This window comes from Heliconius melpomene, chromosome 5 (genome assembly GCF_056956725.1).
Source record: "Heliconius melpomene rosina isolate 202511_hmr_F chromosome 5, ASM5695672v1, whole genome shotgun sequence".
Classification (NCBI taxonomy): Eukaryota; Metazoa; Arthropoda; class Insecta; order Lepidoptera; family Nymphalidae; genus Heliconius; species Heliconius melpomene.
In genome coordinates, this window is record NC_140393.1 from 5,924,180 (window position 1) to 5,945,267 (window position 21,088).

Consider the following 21,088-nt stretch of genomic DNA (forward strand, 5'->3'; position numbering starts at 1 on the left):
TGTTTAATATAATTACTACTTTTTACGTTTATAATTCGGAGAAGTGACCACTGTTGGTAATTAGCCAGTGACATTGAAGAATCTATTATATTGCGTATTTATTCTCAAAGAATGTTTTGAACATAGCGTTATTGGCTTCAGTTCGCCAATGCCTCAGGCGCGAGACGGTCGTGGCTTGAGAGATATATTACTAGTTTCATCAAAAGCATTCCAGAGCAAAAACTATTAATATTATTAATCATTTAAATAAGCCTATTTTTTATTTATTTTAACAGAAAATTAGTAATTCGATACAGCAACATTTTTGAATTCAAATAGTTACCACTCAAAATATTTATTTATATATTTTAATTACTATGAAATTTTATATAACTCGATACATTGGAATGTGAAACAGTTCTAGAAAATATGAAAATATTTTCATTGATTTAGACATATTTGTACATTTATATGGCAATTTATATTTAAATAAGTTATATCATGCTTGATTCTAATTATAACGCTTTCGCTAATTAATTTTATGTCATCAGTATCTGAGTAATTAAAATATTATTACTTGTCACATTTCTCTTTATGATTATAATGACTGGCAAACATAGTAGGATTGCGCAGTAAAATGGACGTTAGAAATGCGAGTTATGTGTTTACTAAATTGTCGTACCGTCGTTGAGATATTATAAAGATAATTTTTGTTTATGCAACGGGCTTGGAAATTCCGTTTCTGTAGTTTAAAAAAAATCAGAAGTAGCGAAACTTTTATTAGAAAAGTAAGGTAAAATATAAAATAATATAATTATATTTCTCATTTTATATTCAATAGAAATGAAATTTGACACAAACTCATAAATAACATGGTCAATAGGCAATGGCGCGTAACTTCTAGAGAAAACTCACAAATAACCACTTATTAGCTGCCTTGAGCGACGGCAACCGACAATTTAGCCTAATTCATATTATGATCACCGAGTTCCCGAGAAAATGTGGGAATATTTTCACCTGCAATTTGATGAGAGGCATCATCACCGGTTCTGCTATTGAAAACGACAGTTCTCTTTAAGTGATGTGACTAGAAGTTGGAACTAGTTGAGAAAACTCGATCGAATGAAAGTAGGCGTCCCGTTTTAGATAATACCACGTTCCTTCCAGCTTCACATTGCTGTTTGCGTCGCGTCATGGTATCGGCGTATTTATTACTTACAGATTTCATTATGAGATGGCTAGTAAAAGTCTGTACACATAAAGACATTCAAATTATATATTTGTATTATTATTTATTATAATAACTTACATTTGCTTAACTACATTTATTTAGAAACATTGAGTTAATATAATTTTAGTACAAGCACAATGTTAAGATGAAATGCACATAGAAAAGACTTCAACGAGCTCAGTCTCGTCAGCAATTAAATTTAAAAAAATTACTATGGGAACTTTAAAGAAGGGAATAAATATGTATAATAAAATAATAAAGTTCCATCCTTTTACAAATTAAGTGGTCATTCGAAGTGGTTATGTCAAAGGTGACAGAACGTTATTTTCTCACGCACGTAATTCTTAGAAGTACACGGCAGCGATCGCACGTAGGTAGTTTAAAAGAAATAACTGTCTAACATTTTTCGCACCATAAAAACTGTTTCTTAAACGTGCTCTACGGTTCATACCTACAACCATTTTTTATGGCTTAGCGAAGCAGAAAATCAGTGTCAAAACTCTACACTTTTCGACCGAATTCGAACGAAGAACTATATGCCGCGTAATGTCTTGTCAGAGCACATCACAAAAATATTTTCCGCGAGTGAGAATCGAACCCACAACTACAATATTAACTGTGCTTACGACCTCAATACTCACTTACAAAATAAAAAATAAAAATAAAGTCATTATTAACATTAAAGTTTAAAACCCTATTACAATAAAAACAATGTATAATAGTTGCTTGTAAAGTTTTTATCAAAAAACTTAAATCGTAAAATAAAAGCTTTAAGCTAAATTTTTACTCAATATGTCGATGACCTTGTTTGAAATGGCTTCTTCGAGTGCTTAATTTCTTAATCCTAATTGATTTTGTTTGTTTTTCGGGTAACTTGGGATCACGATGTTTTTACCACGGTGAAACGAATATTTTAGTAATATTATAATTGTACTATATTACTATATTAGTGGAGATATACTTGTAGGTTTGAATTTCTATAGAAGATTTATATTGGTATTATACATAACTCTTTCAATTATACATATATCTTCAGGACATCCGTACCAGAAAACCTCACTGTAAAATGTGATTGTTGGTAGGTTCGATCCCCATTCTGGGGTTTGAATTATTTTCATATCTACTCTCTGGTCCGAAATTCAGTTCAGCCATGTAATGTCCTGTATCTGCAGAACGCGGAGAACGAAGTGTTTTAACACTTTGTCTACCATGCTCTGCTGGAAAAATCGTTGAAAAAATTGCATATTTTATTTATTAATTTAACGTCACTTTTTAAAGCTCAAACAACGTTAGGAAGAACAACTTCGTCATCACACTCGCATTTATCTTTTCAACTACCGTCATTGTACAATAAAAAGCTAATGTTTTATGAAAGAAAGTGAAATTTAGTTATTTTCCCATATGAAATCTTCACAAAGACGGGTAGACACAATTCTAAGACAGGTTTTGACTTAGATACTTTTCGCAACAAATTAGTCTATAAAAATGAGCAGCCTCGTTATTTCTTGCATATCCAAAATATACAATAAAAACAACAATAACTTTTTTTACAGCTTCTCGCTATATCCCGCACACAATAGGGAAGGTAAGGAAACCTAGCGTTAAGACACTCTGTTTCCCACTTTTCACCGAATTCTGGAGGTATTACGTGTTGTATGGCGGTACTCAACGCCGCGCTTTGCCTCGACACTAGAACGAAGACTGCCTGAGATATAGTTATACGCTATATTTTTATTTATTTGATTAGGTAATTTATATGATTACTTGTTATAAGCAAACTCTATTTATTATTAAAATTTTCCATAATTATAATTGAAAACAAATTATTTTCGTCCACCAGATTATAATATCGATAGATATAAATGACATTTCGTTCACTAACATTACGTATTTCTGCGTACAATTTTAGAAATTATTTCATTATACCGTCAAATGTTTCTAGACCACATGACTGAGATGACAAGGAAAACTAGTGATCTTGTGTTAGATAAATTACTGTATCTTGTTCAAATAATGCAGCGCCCGAGGGCATCGTTAGACATATGTGAGTCATGAATTAATGTTAGCTTTGATATTTACTATAGTTAAATAACTGGCTGTTTTTAAAATAGAGAAATTTTTAATTCTTGGTAGAGCTGGAGCATTGTTGTTTTAGTAGGGTTTTTAAGCTTTATTTGCGCGTGAAAGTTACATGAAAATAGCCTTACTTATATGTTATTTTTAATATTTTAAAAGTGTTATTTCACGCTAAGTAAATAAAAATATTTGTTTAGAAAACGTATAAAAATTAAAACGTACAAGATTTGAATACGCGCGTTATTATTATTGACGTAACGTATAGAGCACAGTAAGCAAAACAAAATCAAAAATTTTATAAAATACTAATAAATTTTAAATGCTGATTTCTCTTCAAAGACAAATTTATTCGATAAGTACGTATATACTTATTTAAAGTAACGAAATACAAGTAGGTGTAAATTGTACAAATTAGTGCGTAAAATCACAAAGGAATCACAACTTTTCGCGTCACTGGTTCCAAAACAAGGGCCTGTCGTCACCTCGGAGGAAGCGAAAGCGAAATAATCGACTACTGCGTGATCAAGGCTATTGTTAGGAAAGCGAAAATGTGACGGATGCGAAAGAAGACCACGTACTAGATAACTAATATTACTTACCTTTCATTCTTCTTTACATCTATAATATCAGGCAGAGATAACGTAGTGGCAAAACTCTATATTTTTAATCTAAGCTACATATTGTTGACTCTACGTATTTAATTATTGTACTTATCACTAATTTTCCCATATTATATGTATTTATTAAATATCTTGATATATATAATAGAAATAATAAAAAAAAATATCACTTAATTTCGGGTAAATAAACGCATCATTAGCTTGCGCTGTCTACCGCATATAGAGGTAGAGACCACGAGACTTACATTTCAGAGCAGGTAGAGACAACCGGTTAAGACACTCCATTCTCCACTTTCCGCGGATTTTTTAAGGCATTACCATTCGGGTAGCGGAACTTAACGTCACGTTGATTTGATTATATTACCTATATAAGAAAATATAACAAAAACTACTTAAACAAATTATAAAGTGATATTTATTGAAAAAAACTAAGAACAACTACCGTAGCTAACCCTTTCATCTCCGTGACGTGACACGTCGGCGCGTGCCACTTCGCACATTACTGAGTCACGAGCAGAGAGCGTGGTCGAAGGCACGCTTGTATAGTAGCTACGTCGATCATTTACGGTTATTCTGTTTAGGTTAGGAGTGGATTTTAGCCACTTTTGCTAAATTACTTGTGGTTTTTTTTGTTGGAACTAAAAGCCTATATTGTAACAATGCTTTTTCTATTTTTGTATACTAATAAAAGTATAGTAATTGAAAATTATTATAAAAAATAAGGAAATTAATTTTCATTTGCGAGTTAAAAAAGTTAATTAAGTTAAGATTGCTATATAATTTGCTATTAGGAGTAACGTATAAAATGAAATATGTATTTTGAGATATATTTAGAAAAAAGAACGTAAATCTAACAATATGTTAAATAAATCCCTACACTTTTGGTAGAAGTTAGTTTTTCTCTTCTTCTATTGTAAACAAATCTGAACTAAACAAACATAAAAACAAATTTTAAATTCTTATGAAACATCCAAATCGTTTATAATCTAGATAAAATTGATGAATCACCTTAGTTTGAATCGACGACCTTTCTAACATTAACTATTGCGCCACAGTGTACAGGCACTCTTATTTGAACCGCCGGTAGTGCGGCGGCGCTCACGAAGCGATAATTGATGTTGGGGCGCGTGCCGCTTGATAACTGCTTCGGCTGATTTGTTGTTTTTTGCTTCGTTATTTATAATATAATCTACTTATATGCATATTGGATGAAATTTTGTTGTTTTTGTTGTTTTATTATTTTTGTTTGGATGTATAGGTTTGTTTGTTGTTTTTTTGTTTAGTTAGAACGGATAGAAGTTAACGAATTTGACGATTTTGTGTTGATTTCTACTAAATTTTATTTTATGTTATTTTAATTTTTCGGTAGGCAGAAGGATATTAGTGATAGAATTTCTTTTTTTATTAGGTAGATGTTTCGTATACCAGAACAGAGAAACGAAATTAATTTAAATTTTATCATTCCCTAGAATAGATATCGAACCCACAATCATTGCGTTCACAGAAGCTGTTCCACTGCGTTGTAAAATTAAATTTAAAACTTATCTGATGCAAAATTGAATCTGCCAACTTACCACAATAACCAGTGCTCCTATCTTTCACTCTATTTATTAAATCTAGCTTATAAAACATTATAATGATATTCTAGATATCATATTTCTAGTATTCACAATAGCTGAATAGACTGCTATCTCTTGATATAAGGCCCCACGTTTCATAGATAGATATTATATACATATTTTTACGCTCAACTTTGATTTAATAAGCTTCACAACCTGTTATTTATTGATATCGCAACTAAAATATTAAATATTATTGTAACTAACAATTATGAAAGATTGCATTTTGAGTTTTAAATAAGAATAGACTGAGGCCAGCTATGGCGCAGTGATACAAGCATGTGACTGTAGCTGACACAGGTTGTAGGTTCGATCCCAACTCGAGGAAAAATTTAATAGTTTCATTTCTTCGTTTTGGTATCGAAGCAAAGGGCGGTGTTGAGTCCCGCCACTTAACACGCAACACCTAAAAAATTCAGCGGAAAGTGGAAAGGGGAGTGTCTCAACACTAGGCTCCCTCTGTCTACCCTGCTAAATGCAGCATAGCGTGAAACTAAGAAAAATAACAAAGAATAATATCAATGAAAACTACAGGTTAGCTAACTAGATCTAATTATTTATTTGTGAAATCGATGTTGCTATTACTCGGACATAATTACCCGTATATAGGTGTGGTTCTATAGGTACCTATAGAATATGATAACAAGCAAGTTTACGATGGTAACAAATTCTACAATCACTTATCTGTCACTCAGCTCAACTAAAGAGAACTGCTCTAGATATTGGATCATTAAATGCGGGAATGTTGCTTGTGGAGTACTCTTAGACTAATCAAACCATGAGATGTGGTAAGAAAGAAATTTATTTTATGAAATGGATAAGAAATATATTTAGCAATTGGTTTTGCGGATTTAAAAATATGAAGATAGTATGGGTTCAAATCATGCGGGGAAAGAAAGTTTCAAAAGAAAACCTTCACATAGATAGATATCTTATAGATAACATAGCTAGATATCTTTTTATCTATCTATTGCTTCTTTGCATATGCAAAAAAAGAAATCAATTAAACGAAAAACAATTCACATTCGCTTTTCAACAAACAATTGGTGGCTATGGCTCGTAAGTTAGCATTAATCAAAGGCAGTTACTTAATTCAACAGTAGAAACTAAAGCACTATAATATAGATAAATCTTGAATGTATTACATAATAAGGAAGAACAATTGGTAGACTCGTGAAATTTATAATTCTATCGAGATACTAAAGAAATGCAATCTCTAGTATGTACTTATATTGTATTTAGTTGAGACAATATAAGCCAAAAACTTCAATCCAAGATGTTTCTGTGGAAAATTAAATAAAAAAGTCCATATAAATTTCATGATGGTAGGTCAACGAGAAGCCTATTGAAAACCACTTATTAAATTTGACAAACTTAAGTTTGAGGCCATATGCACTGATTTTGTATGAAACGAACTATAAATATAAGTTTGTAATTTTGTTTTCCATAATTAGATACATAAATGCTCATATTTTTTAATTGACATAGAAGTTATATTTTTTTGTGCTTCAAGTACATGTTGTACTTGTAAATTTAATATTAATTTCAGCTTGATATCTTCACGCGATTTTGAAATAAATAATCTTTACAGACGGACAACAAAATGATTCAATAGGGGTTCTCTTTTAACATTTTGAGCTACGGAACCCTAAAAACAATATAAAACGTTTCAGTCTATTAAATTCTGTGCAGTAAAGTAGGGTAAGGGCCCAGTTACTGTATTTTCGAGCAAATACTTGTAAAAGTAGTACACTATTTCACTAAACGGCGTTAAACTGATCAATAAAAAGGAAATTCGATAGTGCTTTTTGTAACCACTTAACGCGTGAGTGCGCTGTGATTTAAGATAATTTTATTTCTATGTCTCGATTCACTTCGTAAATTACTTGATTGCCCAATAGGCCTGTTTCGGACATATTAAATATAATAAAATAAGTTTTTTTTAGATATTTCAAATTTATTAAATTATATTGTTTTCTTTTTCTGTCAATTTAAATTGAAAGTGATAGAATGAATGTCTTTCTAAAGTTTGTTATGTTGAAAAATAAATATAATAATAAGAACTTTCACGTAAATGGTCCATAATTTTTTATACAGTAGAAATAGAAATACGGCAACATATGAAATGATTAGATAAGTAAAATCTTGTTTTTTTCAAAAAAAACCTATGTGCCAAATATTCGAAAGGTATTTCTAATAATAGGGTCCAAGGTTCGATTAAAACCATCACTAATGGCTATGTGGAAGAAAATTGTTCAAAGGAACCATTACAAGTGAAGTGAAGAAGTTATGCAAAATATAAAGAAAATAATATATACTAAAATTTAAAAAAAATGAAAAGTTGCTAAATTTAAGTCTATAAATTATTTTATATTTTTTTAAATCGCTATAGCCAACTAAGCTCAACGATTATCCAGCTACGACGAAATATTGACACGGTTGTTACAACTTTTGTATTTCTTTTCATTTTTGCGTCTATCTCGTTAAGTAATATTTTTTATAATGATTTACAAATGTTTTTTTTATAATAAAAACTTTCATAATTTATATTAAAACATAATTTTCTTAACAATAATAATTAATTAGATTTACCTAATAGTAATAAAATGTTTGTAAAATAAGATTCTAGCGAAGAGCTTTGAAAGCATAATTAAAAATACGTCCGGTGTGTAATAACAGTAGAAAGCCCAGATCTTTATAGCTAATATAGTCTGATTACATATTAATTAACATTAACTACTACATTTTATTATCTACATGACATTACACGGAGAAATTGTGCCTATATATAACGAGATGGGTGGTTCTGGTCATTTCGTTCACTAAATAGATACTTTAGCGAAAATATATGAGACGTTTGCTATAATAATAAGATTTTACTGTAATAATAAGATATTTGTACTTTTAAACCAACAATTTTTCTATTAATTGTCTCTCGTATTTTGAGAAGAATTAGCAAGAATTTTAATTTTAAAAGATATCAAAGTAAGATAATTTAATAAATAAGCTACCACAATTATTCAATTTAATTCAGACTTAAAGATTATTTAGTAAAACTAGAAATATATTAAAAAAATAAAGCAAAAACTAAATGCAACTTGCAAATTATATTAATCAAATTATCGCTTATCTTAACTTAGATACATATATTCATTCTTTATATCACGTTCAAATCCAACTCTACGTCAATATAAATAGAGTTCAGACTCTACAACATTATAGAGTAAGCCAAGTTATACTAAACCCTGTCTGGATCATTAAGTTTGCATATTATAACCTTCTTTTATCTAATCATTTGCATATCCACATATTTTATTGTATCGGACGCGTTTTGACGCCTCCAATGACTTTATAAGGGATAGCGTCGAGCTTACTTTAGTACTAGCGATAAGACATCGCGGTAGGATTATTTTAATTAATTCCAAGGAAATATGTGTTGTTAAATATTCTAGATATTTTATAAGAGAGAGAGAGAGAGATTTTTATATCTTTTTTTGTTTTCATTTTCTAATGAAAATTTATTTACTTTCAAGCTTGAAACAGACTAAATATATGGATTTTATTTCTTGTATTTTAATATTAACTAAAGTGGATGTCGTTCGTTTCATATTGGCCTACTTGCTACTTGTATAAACAATGTGATTATTTCTATATTATTACTAAGGCCACGCCTGTTTCTTACTATACTGACATATGCAAAACATGCTCACCTTAAGCATTTGAGTTATTTATTTAAACCAAATGGCCATATATTAATAATATATTAATAATAGTAACTGTGATATAAAACGTGAAAGAAGAGAAAAGAAGAGAGAGAGAGAAGAAAGTAAAATTTCATATTCAATGAATTCAATTTCAAATTCAAATTCAATGAACCAAAACTGTTTTTGGTTCATTCATATCAATAATGATTTTGATTAGAATACCTAATAAAATATTACTTTTATATTAAATTTTTATATAATGATGTAAATTTTCAGTCAACTGACGTTGTTTGTCTAGTTAGTTCAAAAATAACCGTTTAAATAAATATTTAAATATATAATAAAGTGTCTAACATTAATGGAATTGCAATGTAAAACACCTTGTAAATTTCAGTTCAGTTCAGTTTAACTAGAGTCGAGTAATAAATAAGACTACGAGATTTCTTCTCGAGTGATATATGCAAATTAAATATAATAAACAAAGGCAGGCCAGGGAGAGTACATTTACATAGTAGTAGGCAATGCAGGAATAGTTAACCATTGACAGACTATTTAAAATGGAAGAAATTTAAGAAAATCATTTGAAATTGAAGGGCTAAATTTTATAACTGGAATACACTATCTTCTATACTATATATAAGCAGTGAGTGCTATCACTCAACAAAATAGGAAAAAAAGGAACGGAGTATCTTAACACTTCGGTTTTCTCTGCCAACTCTGCTATACAGAAAAAAAATATATAAAATTTACGTTGTTTTCAAACAAAATGAAACCCAGTATTCGATTGTATGAAACCGCAAACACTACGGATATCTCGCTTTCGATATATAGATGAAAGTGGGCTAGTTCACAATGTTGTTTGATAAGGCAGGTCGCGTGCTACGCCTTTATAGAAAAGTGAAACGGGTAAGTACTGTTACTGTATCGGCTTTTTTTATCCTATGAGATCGATCACGTTGTGCCTTCAAGGTATATTAATTTTAATATATATTATCATCGATAGATGTATTTTGTTTTTTTTTTGTCAGCTCCATTGTAGCAAAGTAGACAGAGGACCTGGAAGCCTAGTGTTCAGGAATTCTGGAGGTGTTGCGTGTTGAATGGCGGAACTTAACGCTGTGTTATTATGCATTTTGTTTTCTTATATATTCTAATGTTTTTATTAGAATATTAGATATATGTATATATGGTGATGGTTTGATTCCTTTATAATGAACTATTAAAATAAATTCTGTAAAATATAAATGTTTACGTAATCTCTCTCCAGATAATATGTTTACTTAGAAAATTTAAATTTATATATTATACAAAACCATTTATATTTATATATAGTTCCAATACTTTATCACAGTTTACAAGACTAAAATGTAAATTTACATAGTTCTTCACTGAAAGCAATAAAAAGCCGGTCTTAGTGCTCAAGTACGTACTAGTACATACAATGTCTACGGCATTCTATTTACTTGCTTATTTTATTTATTAGAAATACATATAAATAAGGTTTAACATTTTCCGCATATATTAGTTGACTGTGCCTTAGAAGATATCTTTATGACGACGGATTTTGCAAATAATCTCACCATTTTCAATATGTATCTGTGATTAAAGTTAATTATATGAACGCGTTGACATGTTTGTTTTAAGTAGAACTAAGTTTATTAAACTTTACCTTGTTTAGGAGTAATGTCGATTCATTTAAACATACATATTTGTTTGTAAGTAACCTTTTTTTTTCTAATTAGTTAATATTAGGGTGATAAATTATCTTATTTATCTTATAAGTTTCGTCAATGTTAGTGACGTTGAGATGTTTTATATTAGACTAGCGGACGCGCGCAGCTTCGCTTGCGTATTTAAGGGTTAATTCTAATAACCCATGAAACATGTGTTCAATGAAATATTTTTAAGAGTCTAAATTTCAAATTTTATAAAAATCGGTGGCGATTTATAGATTTTTCTATACAAACTTTCAACCCCTTATTTGCACCCTTAGGGGGTGAATTCTAGAAAACCATGAAACATGTGTTTAATTATATATGTTTAAGAGTCTGAATTTCAAATTTTATAAAAATTGGTGACGATTTAAAAAAACCTATACAAACTTTCAACCCCTTATTTGCACCCATAGAGGGAGAATTCTAGAAAACGATGAAACACGTGTTCAATTAAATACTTTTAAAAATCTAAATTTCAAATTTTATAAAAATCGGTGCCGATTTAAATTTTTTTCCATACAAACTTTGAACCCCCTTTTCACCCCTTTAGGGTTAAAATTTTTCAAAATCCCTTCTTAGTGGATGTCCAGGTTACGAAAGTAAACATCTGTCCAAATTTCAAGTTTCTACCATCAGCGGTTTCGTCTGCGCGTACGTCTTACCTCAGTCAGTGAGGACAAGTCCTTTTATATATATAGATAGGACCCAGGCTTATTTCAATTAGAAATACAGATTTGTAATTTTGGTCACAGGTTCATATTTAAGGCTGAAATACTTATAAGAAACAAAAAAAAAACAAATTATATTCATAAAAAAAATAATAAGTTTTAATTCCAAATATGACGAAAAAAAAAACTAAAGTACTCGTAGCTTATGTTAAATATTTTTTTTAATCGAATTGCATACCATCAATGCCTATTATTAGATCTCTTTTCTACATATATTTAAACATGCTTAATTTAATTCTTAATGTACTTACTTGATGATATACTTGTAATAATGTACTTAAAGCAATTGCCTATTATTTATTTTCTTATATTAGTGGGTATATATTAGACGGTTTTATAGACCGAGAAGCAGTTGTCGATGAGTAACGGAATTAATTAGAACTTAATAGGAACCGAGTACCCTTACCCTAGTTTCCTAGCTCCCATCCTTCTATGTATTCCTCTGCCTGTACTGCTAAGTGCGGGATATAGTATAAAGCTCAACATATATTTCTTAATTTTCATTTGAAGTGGAACAGTTTCTTTAAGTTTATTTAGTCTTTTATTTATTTTATTTGATTATACATCATATAAGATTTATTTGTATACCGTAAAATCATTAACAAACCAAATTCGTTAGTCGGTTCTTATACTACAAAACAACAATGAAGTGCGAATATTTCGAAACAATCGCTAGTTACTTTAAGAGAATAAATAAATAAGAGCCCTAATTTAGTACGCTTTTAATATATTATTGATGATCGATTTAGAAGCAATCGATTGATATTTGATTGCAACATCATATTTATTTTGCTTTGGCCATTTATTTAAATAGCTTCTATTTAAAGTGCTACTTATCCACATTACCTTCTTCTTTAGACGCTTCAGGTAGAATCCTGCACATAGCAGGGTAAGGACAGGGAACCCGGGACCCTAGTGTTAAAAATAAGATGGTATACTCCGTTCCCATTAAGCCAATTCCGTTGCTCATTTTCCTTTGGGAAAGCGGGGAGCGTGTCTAATGCTAGGTTCCCTTTGTCTACCCTGCTATGATAAATGAAACCAAAAATAAACGTTTTTGTGTGAACGTAGTAAGTACTAGGCCAGATATAACTAACATTTCGCACTTGTAGGTTTAATGTCGATTTTTCAATGTAAGGTAAAAGTTGTTCTGGCTTACTCGCTTCTGCTAGCGTGACTAGAGTTAATTACGTGGCGTGTGTCAAAATTATTAGCTGACATCAATTTTGAGAGGAATTTAAATTATATGTAATAAAGCTTGAAAATATTGCTTGTATTTCATTTGATATTGTATATTGCGGTTTAAATAGTTAATGAAACTGTAATTGCTGTTTTATTCTTTTCTTGCCTATTCTAGGGAGAGAAGTCAGTGACAAGTTTCTCTCTCTCCACATTTCTGTCCATTTTAGAGAAGTGCTCTATCTACTTAGTGATATAATTTAACGTGGTATTTTAATTTAACTATGCGTATTTTTTTGCCAGAAATCGTTAGTATAGATGATTTAAAGATTAAAATTAAACTTACTAAATGATTTTTTCTCAAAAATTATTAAAATATTTATAAAAAAGCTTTGATTCGTATCAATAAATGTATGTCATAAAATATTTCCAAAATTAATGAATAATTTCCAAAAAGAAGCCGTATATGTTTTCACTGATTATGACATTTCTCATTACCTACTGCGAGTTTACTATGGAACTTGTAAAACACAAATTATAAAAATATTTCACGTGTGGACCTTAAAACGAAATCTTCTAAATAGATTTGGAATTTTTCACAGGTCTCGTAGAAAATCTCCAATATTTCCAAGAAGCAACTAAACTTATTTGGGTTCCCCGCATCGAGTCTTCCTATTTAGGTCCATACTTAAGGTGTTCTACCGACGGGCAAGATTGTTGTATAAATTATACGAATTTGCATGGTTTTATGGAAATTATTGAAATACCAGAGGAGATTTCTAAGCGGCGGTCATTTGCTAAACTGCATCGTAGTTGGGTATGCGTGTGGAATTATAGGAACTGTCTCAACTAAACGATGTTAATGTTAGATCTGCTCGAGGGTCAATATAAGATTTGTAGTGGAAGAAAAATTATATGCTTATGTTAGTTTATTGTTCCCGCTGTATCCCGCATATAGCAGAGCAGGCAGAGGGAACATAGTGATAAGACACTCTTTTCCTCACTTTCCGCTGATTTTTTGTCGCGCTTCTCCTTGTTACCAAAGTAAAGAAATGAAAATATTAATTCATTCCCTCGAGTCGGGATCGAACTCACAACCATCGCGTTAACAGACACATATTATGCCACTACACTAGAACGGCCTCATATTTTAAATATAAGAATGTAAATTCTTAAAACGTTATAAGTATCCGTTTTGCTCTAAAGCTTTACAGGTTGAACTATCCCAGTACTGATACCGGCTGCTAGTAGTGTAATCGCCTCAGGTCATACCGTGTAGAGTGTAGGAGCAAGACCACCGCGTTTATTATAATAAGCTATTATAAACTGTAGGCATCGTCCTTTATTCTCGCATTACATTAACGAAATTAATTTTATCTTATAGGAAACATGCTTTAGGTTGCGCGTTAAGGGTGAAATATCTTATACTTAAAGGAAGTATTGTAATTACGGATTAATGTTTAATATATTTTCTTATGCATCTCTTAAATAATGAGAGAGACAGAGGGAACCTAGTGTAACGACTCTTTGTTCCGCATTTTCCACCGAATTTTGGGGGCATTGCATGTTGGGTGGGGGAACTAAACGCCACGCCGCGCCTCTGCTCTTTTCCTCGACACCAGGGCAGAAAAGTGATTATAAACGCGACAGGTTGTGACAACGATTTCCTCAAGTGGGAATCGACACCACAACCTATGGCATACAGTCACGATTGGCCTTTAAAGATTATTCTCATATTTATTAAAATTAAAGGGATCCTCAACTAATATAAAATATTTTTTGTCTATTAATAATTTAAGAGTATTACACAGAAAATTATACAATATTATGCTATTAATATTATGATGCACTCACTATAACATTATAATGCAGTTAGTACTTACCTATTAGCGCTTGGACGTGGAAGCTGGGTATGATCTCATTTGCGGTAGACAGTTTGGCGGCGTTTTTTGTACTCTGGAACAAATTTAAATATATAAATAAAATTATTTATTTATTATCTGTTTCTTTTTATTCTTTTTTATGAAGAGTAGAGACAAGGAGTACCATTTAATATGAGGATTCAGCAAAATTCTATCGAAGTGACGCTAATGTCAAGAAAGGTATAATATGAACTGAGCAATTAAATTATATAACACGTGAAGTGTACTGATTTCGGATTATTATTATTGTGATAACTCGAGTTGTTTGAATCGTTATTTTCTTCTCTGCGTTCTTAAAAAATACCACATGATATCCCAGCGCCACCCTTATTTTACCTATTACATAATGGACCTTTTCATATATGGAGAGGGTCCTCCTTGCCTCTACGAATCATGTTTTTAATGGCACCCCTATACTGTAGCAACTAAAACCGTCGACTTCGCACACCGGAATTGAATGCGTGAGCACCATTAATATTTGCAAAAACGCCAAATCGATTCAATTATTAGGCTAATTTAAAAAAATATATTTTAATAGAAAAACGTAACATCTATACTTCACGACTACCATAGCTCTTGCGTAACTTCCACAGGCGCCCCAAAAATACTTCGTTTTCGTCATTCTATTGACGTTATTCTATTGACAACTGTATTATTCTATGAAAATATTGCAAAATTACCACTGAATTAGCCGCTTCGTGATCCGCATAGATCCGACTCTGGAAATCGACTTTTGAAATTAATTGCGTGGTCTTTGAACTGTTGCCTAATATTAACAAAGTCTATATTGTCATTGGATTTGGATGTTAATTATTTTATGCTTAATTTATGAATGTTGAAACATATTTTATTAATGTTAAAGAAGATTTATGAGAGAGACAATTCGGGGCGTTTTGAGGCAGAGCGCGGCGTTGAGTTTCGTCACCCAACATGCAATGCCTCCAAGATACTTAATAGGTTCCCAGGGTCCCTTTGTTTACCCTGCTATATGCAGGATGCAACGTGGAGCTAAAAAATGATTTATAAACCCAGCCTTCAATTATGTCCATTTCGTTAAAAGTAGGCCTTTTTTTATCTTATATTTTATATATCTGTTAAAAAAAATTAAAAATGTTTAAAAATCAATTATTTCAGACTTTTAATTTATTGTAATACTGAAATACTCTTAAAAACAATGAAAATATCTTCAATGTAAAATACATGACGACATGAGTCAATAAAAACAATATGGCACAAAAATAATAAAAAAATATTTCGCCATTGTTTTTAATTCAGGTTTTAATGGAACTATAATTTAACAGATAAATTTATTAACTCGTAAATTAAGCTGGCACATTACACAATATAAGGATACATCGGTATTTTAGCACCCTACTTAACGTCGTCAGACGAGAACCATTAACGATCGCTGAAATAAATTGTTTTTAATGTTTTAGCGATTTTGGTGTTTATAAAAATTAAATATTGAAGCTTATTTTAAAGCTACAGATTGAGATTGAATGTAGAGAGGATGTATTTTGAAAGTTACTTTCACAATATTAATTTTGTAAATTTTAAGTAAATATTTATTTCTTTCTTAATTATGTCATTGCATCGTGGGCTGGTTGGGAGTTATCAGATATTTTTGCATAATATTTTTTTTCGTCAGAGGACATATATATCTTCAGCTACACGCTGAATCGCATACAGCGGGGTAGGCGGAGAGAATCTCGCATTAAGACACTCTGTTCCTTTTCATGGCGAAACTTCAGTGCAGTGCGAAGAAATAAAAATATTTAAAATAAATATTTCATTTCTTCGAGTGGGGATCGAACTCACTACCAGTCGCATTTATAGTAGGCCTATATCTATTTACAAGTCATAAATAAATATTTTATTATTTGGTCGAATTTCTTTTTACTTGACCTAAAAATACAAAATCTTTATTATTACCTAATGAAACTAATATAGGACTAGACCATGTCAAAATGCCATCACAACAAATCACTTTGATTCCACCCAATGCCTTTCATAATAAATGATATTACTGTTGCTTAACAAGATGATACTTTTTGTATGGCATGTGCATGAATGAATCGCGTTCTATAAACGAAACAAAGGTATAAACAATTTGCAAGTTGTATTATAGCTGGGACTATTAAAAAAGCTATAGATACCGTTCATGATACATGGAGTGTATGGATATGGTACTTGTACTTATGGAAACGTAATTTTTTGGACTCTGTTCCCATTAAGACACTACCGTTTCTTACTTTCCCATGAATTGTAGACCGCCTTCGCAAAACTCATCGACGCTCTGTTGAAATGTTCTTATGATCTTGTATAAATAAGTATAATATTTGTTGATATATACAATAATACAATTTACATGTAAAAAATATTAAAGATTTAAATTTTAGATAGTAAAATTTAATATACTTTTATCAATTGTTCATTCTCTATGCCAGTGTGTCTCATATGTAACATATACCACACAATAGGCGATGATGCCGATACAAAGCAATGGGAGCCGCGATTATTAATTGTCACTGAAGATTGATGTGACATTGTGCAACACACGAATTCATCTTTATTGATGTAGGTTAAGGTGAGGGTGAAGCAAGATCCATATTACATATACAATGGATCTTCAACGTAATCACTATAAATTGAATTGAATATTCTTGTAGTTGTTGTAGTAGATATATGTGGTAATGAATCTTTTTTTTTTTTATTTAACTTTATGCTCTATTCCGCGACTTCACCGTAGGCAGAGGGAACCTATTTAATCTCAACATACCTCTCGTTCTTCACTTTTCGCTGAAATCTCAAGGCATGGCGTGTTGAGTCCAGAGGGATGAAATAAAAATATTAAATATTTCATTCCGCAATTCCTGATTCTCATATCCAAGATATTTAATCCAATTAAGAAAATGAAAGTGCCTAAATATATTATTTGGTAAATTATTAAAAAGATTTCAATTTTATTGTGTTTTCTAAATGTTACAACTTATCATTTACTTTACCTTTTAATGTCTCTCAATACTAAAATTTTATGTATTTTATTTTACCCATATATCAATAAATCATTAAAAAAGCAATTTTCTGGTCATGTCTTCTTATGCAATCTAAGCAAGGCCGTTAAAAATCGAGTGCTCGTTTGTACTAAATATTATGATATCGTATTAGGGTTGTCACTTTTTCAAACATATTATTCCTCTTTTTTGATTACCTTACTTACTAAGAGCTTACTCTTGAAAATAAATATAAGTAATTCAATGGTTTTTTATTTAATAATTTATTTATTAAATTAAATTAGTCAAATTGAGCAATATGTGCAAAATGTATAAAAATAAAAAATATTTTTGTACATTTTTTATGATTAAAATAAAACAATATTTACAATAATGCTTGTAGCTTATATTTATACATATCTATGTACGTATGGAAATAGGTATAATAAGAATATAAAAAAAAAATATAATTTTAATATTTCCACAATAACAGCAACCCTATTCTGAATAGACAGTAGACCATATAACCTGCAATTATAGTAGAATGAGATAAAAGCATTTTTTTGTCATATCATAGTTCTTATTCTAAGAGACATAAGACTATATGTGTATAGGATATTTAGTGGGCTGACGGTGGTCGGTCAAATAATAATAATTAAGCCGTACCATCCTGATTCAAATAGTAATTTTGACGTAGTTTATTATGGCCTCGATTCTTGCTTATATTACTATAATGCTTGTCCAATCTCGGTGGCCTGGCCTGTTGAGACACTTGGTCATTTTGAATCAATAAATGTTAATTTGCAGACAAATAAGTGAGCGACTATGAAATTGATAGGTTGTGGGTTCGATTCCCATTCGAAGAAATGAATTATTTAATATTTTCATTGTTTCGTTCTGGTGCAGTGATAAAGCGCGGTGTGGAGTTACGTCCCTCAACACTAAATGGCTTCAAAACTCGATGAAAATGGAAAATGAGAATAAAGTGTTCTAACACTAATCTCCCAGGTTCCCTCTGCTTACCCTGCTTTATAAAAAATGCTTACATATGCATTTTAAGTAACTTCCGCTATATCGATTGTTTGATAACCCATGGTTACATATATTATGGTTACATATATTAGACTCGACTGAACGATAATAAGCAAAGGTATATTATTTATATTTGAAGACCAATGATTCATATAAGTGCCATAATCTTTGTCATAAAAATATATAGTATATTTATGTTAAAATCTATTTTATATTTGTTATCAATGTTTTAAATATTTATATTAAAAGCAGTAAGCACTAAGAAGTTTCATCGTTTATTCGTATCATTTCGGTATAATAAATTAATAATAATACTACAATTTTATCTCACGCAATATAATTATTTCAACACAACGGCCTGACGAAACTTACATAATGGAATTAAGTGTGACATGAGAATAAGTAAAAGTAGTCTTTAGAATAACAACAAAATGTAAAAGTAAATGAATGTATATCATCTGAGGTAATTTCAAGAAGTGGGTAACATTTACGAGCAGCGAAATGAGGAGAAGGGTCCTTTTGGTAATTCGGGCCGTTTGATTTTTTTTACCACTTTCGAAAGCTACTTCTTACGAAAGTTTTATGAAGGAGGCTTAATTATATTGGAAGTGACGGATCATCGATAAGTAGTGTATGCCTTTTATTTTACATTCAATACACGTGAGGTCGATTTTACGCAAAATATTTTTGTTACTTTGTTTTTTAAATGTACGGTTTCGAATTATTACATTTTTATACCTTATTGGTAAAATTTATTATTATAGGATAAGTTTAATATGTGCATTTTAAATGTTTCATTGTTAATATGTAATAACTGGTAATAATTAAATTTGACAATTCGATAAAAACGTGTGCAGTCGCGCAGGATATACGATTAAAATACATTAAAATTAAATGTTTGTTTATTTTTTATAGTTCTATAATATAAAAAAGCTAACTCTATATGGGCTTGAGTAGGGAAATTATTCTCCATTATCATATTACATGGAGACGTTTCATCGTATTTGCGTAATTTTTCCGTCTTTTTATGGTCATATGTGTATGACATACGGAAGTTAAATTACTTTCCTTGACGTTTCAAAGTTTCTTTTTATAACCATGCACTATAAACGTTGTTTTTGGATGACTTGGACTGACTTTGGACTAAATAGTCTAAAGTCGGGTTATATAGATGTGAATTTTGAGCCTTTTGATTACTGTTGTTAAATAATTAAATAATTTTTACCAGATATTACGTATAAGTATACTGTTTGTATGAAATTTTGTTATAATTTTAATAATATATTAATTTCAATGAGAAAAATAAACAAACATCTCGTATCGTAAGTATAACCACTTTTATTTACGTAAAATTAATATATGTAAAATTATTCACTATCATTGACCTTTTCCATTCAAACCTGTATTTCGGTTGGGTCATTGATAACTGTTAATTACATGCAAAAATTCCAAATTGGACATTAGAGAAGCTCATAAATTGATGACACTTCCTCCCATCATAGAATTGACAGTTTACCCAAATATATATCTATTTTCTCACGGACAAAGATGAAAATTCTTTGGTTGATTTTGAATAAGCATTTCTTGTTGACGCAATAATTGGTAGTGTGGTCGTGCAAGAACGGAAGCACAGTGCTGCGTAGAATCATTAATTACTTCATTTATTTTTATAGCTCCATAATTATTAGTTTATAGATATCAAACGGCAATTATAAATATTCGTTCCGACCAAACAAGGTATAAAGAGCACTGATTACAAAATTTCTTTTATATTTATATGGAAATTAGATTTGTCTGTAATAACCTTAGTACTAGATAAACGCTTTTTTTCCTATATTAAGATTCAAGACATACTTGTTAAGTGACGGAACTAAACGCCGCGCCCTATCTTACCAGAGCAGAATATACTATCAGGTACGTAAAGACATTTTTCGTATTTACAACATTGGGCAAAGTCTTAAAAGAAGAATTAATAAAATATTTCTCTATAATTGTAGACGTTTTAGTTTATAACATAAAGTTATAATCTAAGTACAAAATGGATGCGCTAACCAAGAAATAAGGGTTTAACTCACGAGCAGGGTCCTTACTATGCGCATAAATAATTTGTATTCATTAGTGATTTATACATGATGAGTGAGCACGTGGAATATACAATAACGAGTATGATTTAGTATATTTTGTTAAATTATTTATAATATTTGCCTTTCGTGAATTCTGTCTTATTTAAGGGTTTTGCAGTATTTTTTTAGCATGACGCTCTGTACACAGTATGGTACCGAGGGAACCT

At 30.5% G+C, this 21,088-nt stretch overlaps 1 protein-coding gene across 1 annotated transcript in view; it reads right to left on the bottom strand.

The window, feature by feature from the left end:
* LOC146539061 (transcription factor hamlet-like) overlaps positions 1-21,088 on the bottom strand; it is an 84,867-nt gene that overhangs the window by 34,637 nt on the left and 29,142 nt on the right. Inside the window, exon 2 of the mRNA XM_085185737.1 lies at positions 14,735-14,807. The gene's annotated coding sequence lies outside the window, so the exon portion shown is untranslated. The remainder of the gene's footprint in view (positions 1-14,734; positions 14,808-21,088) is intronic.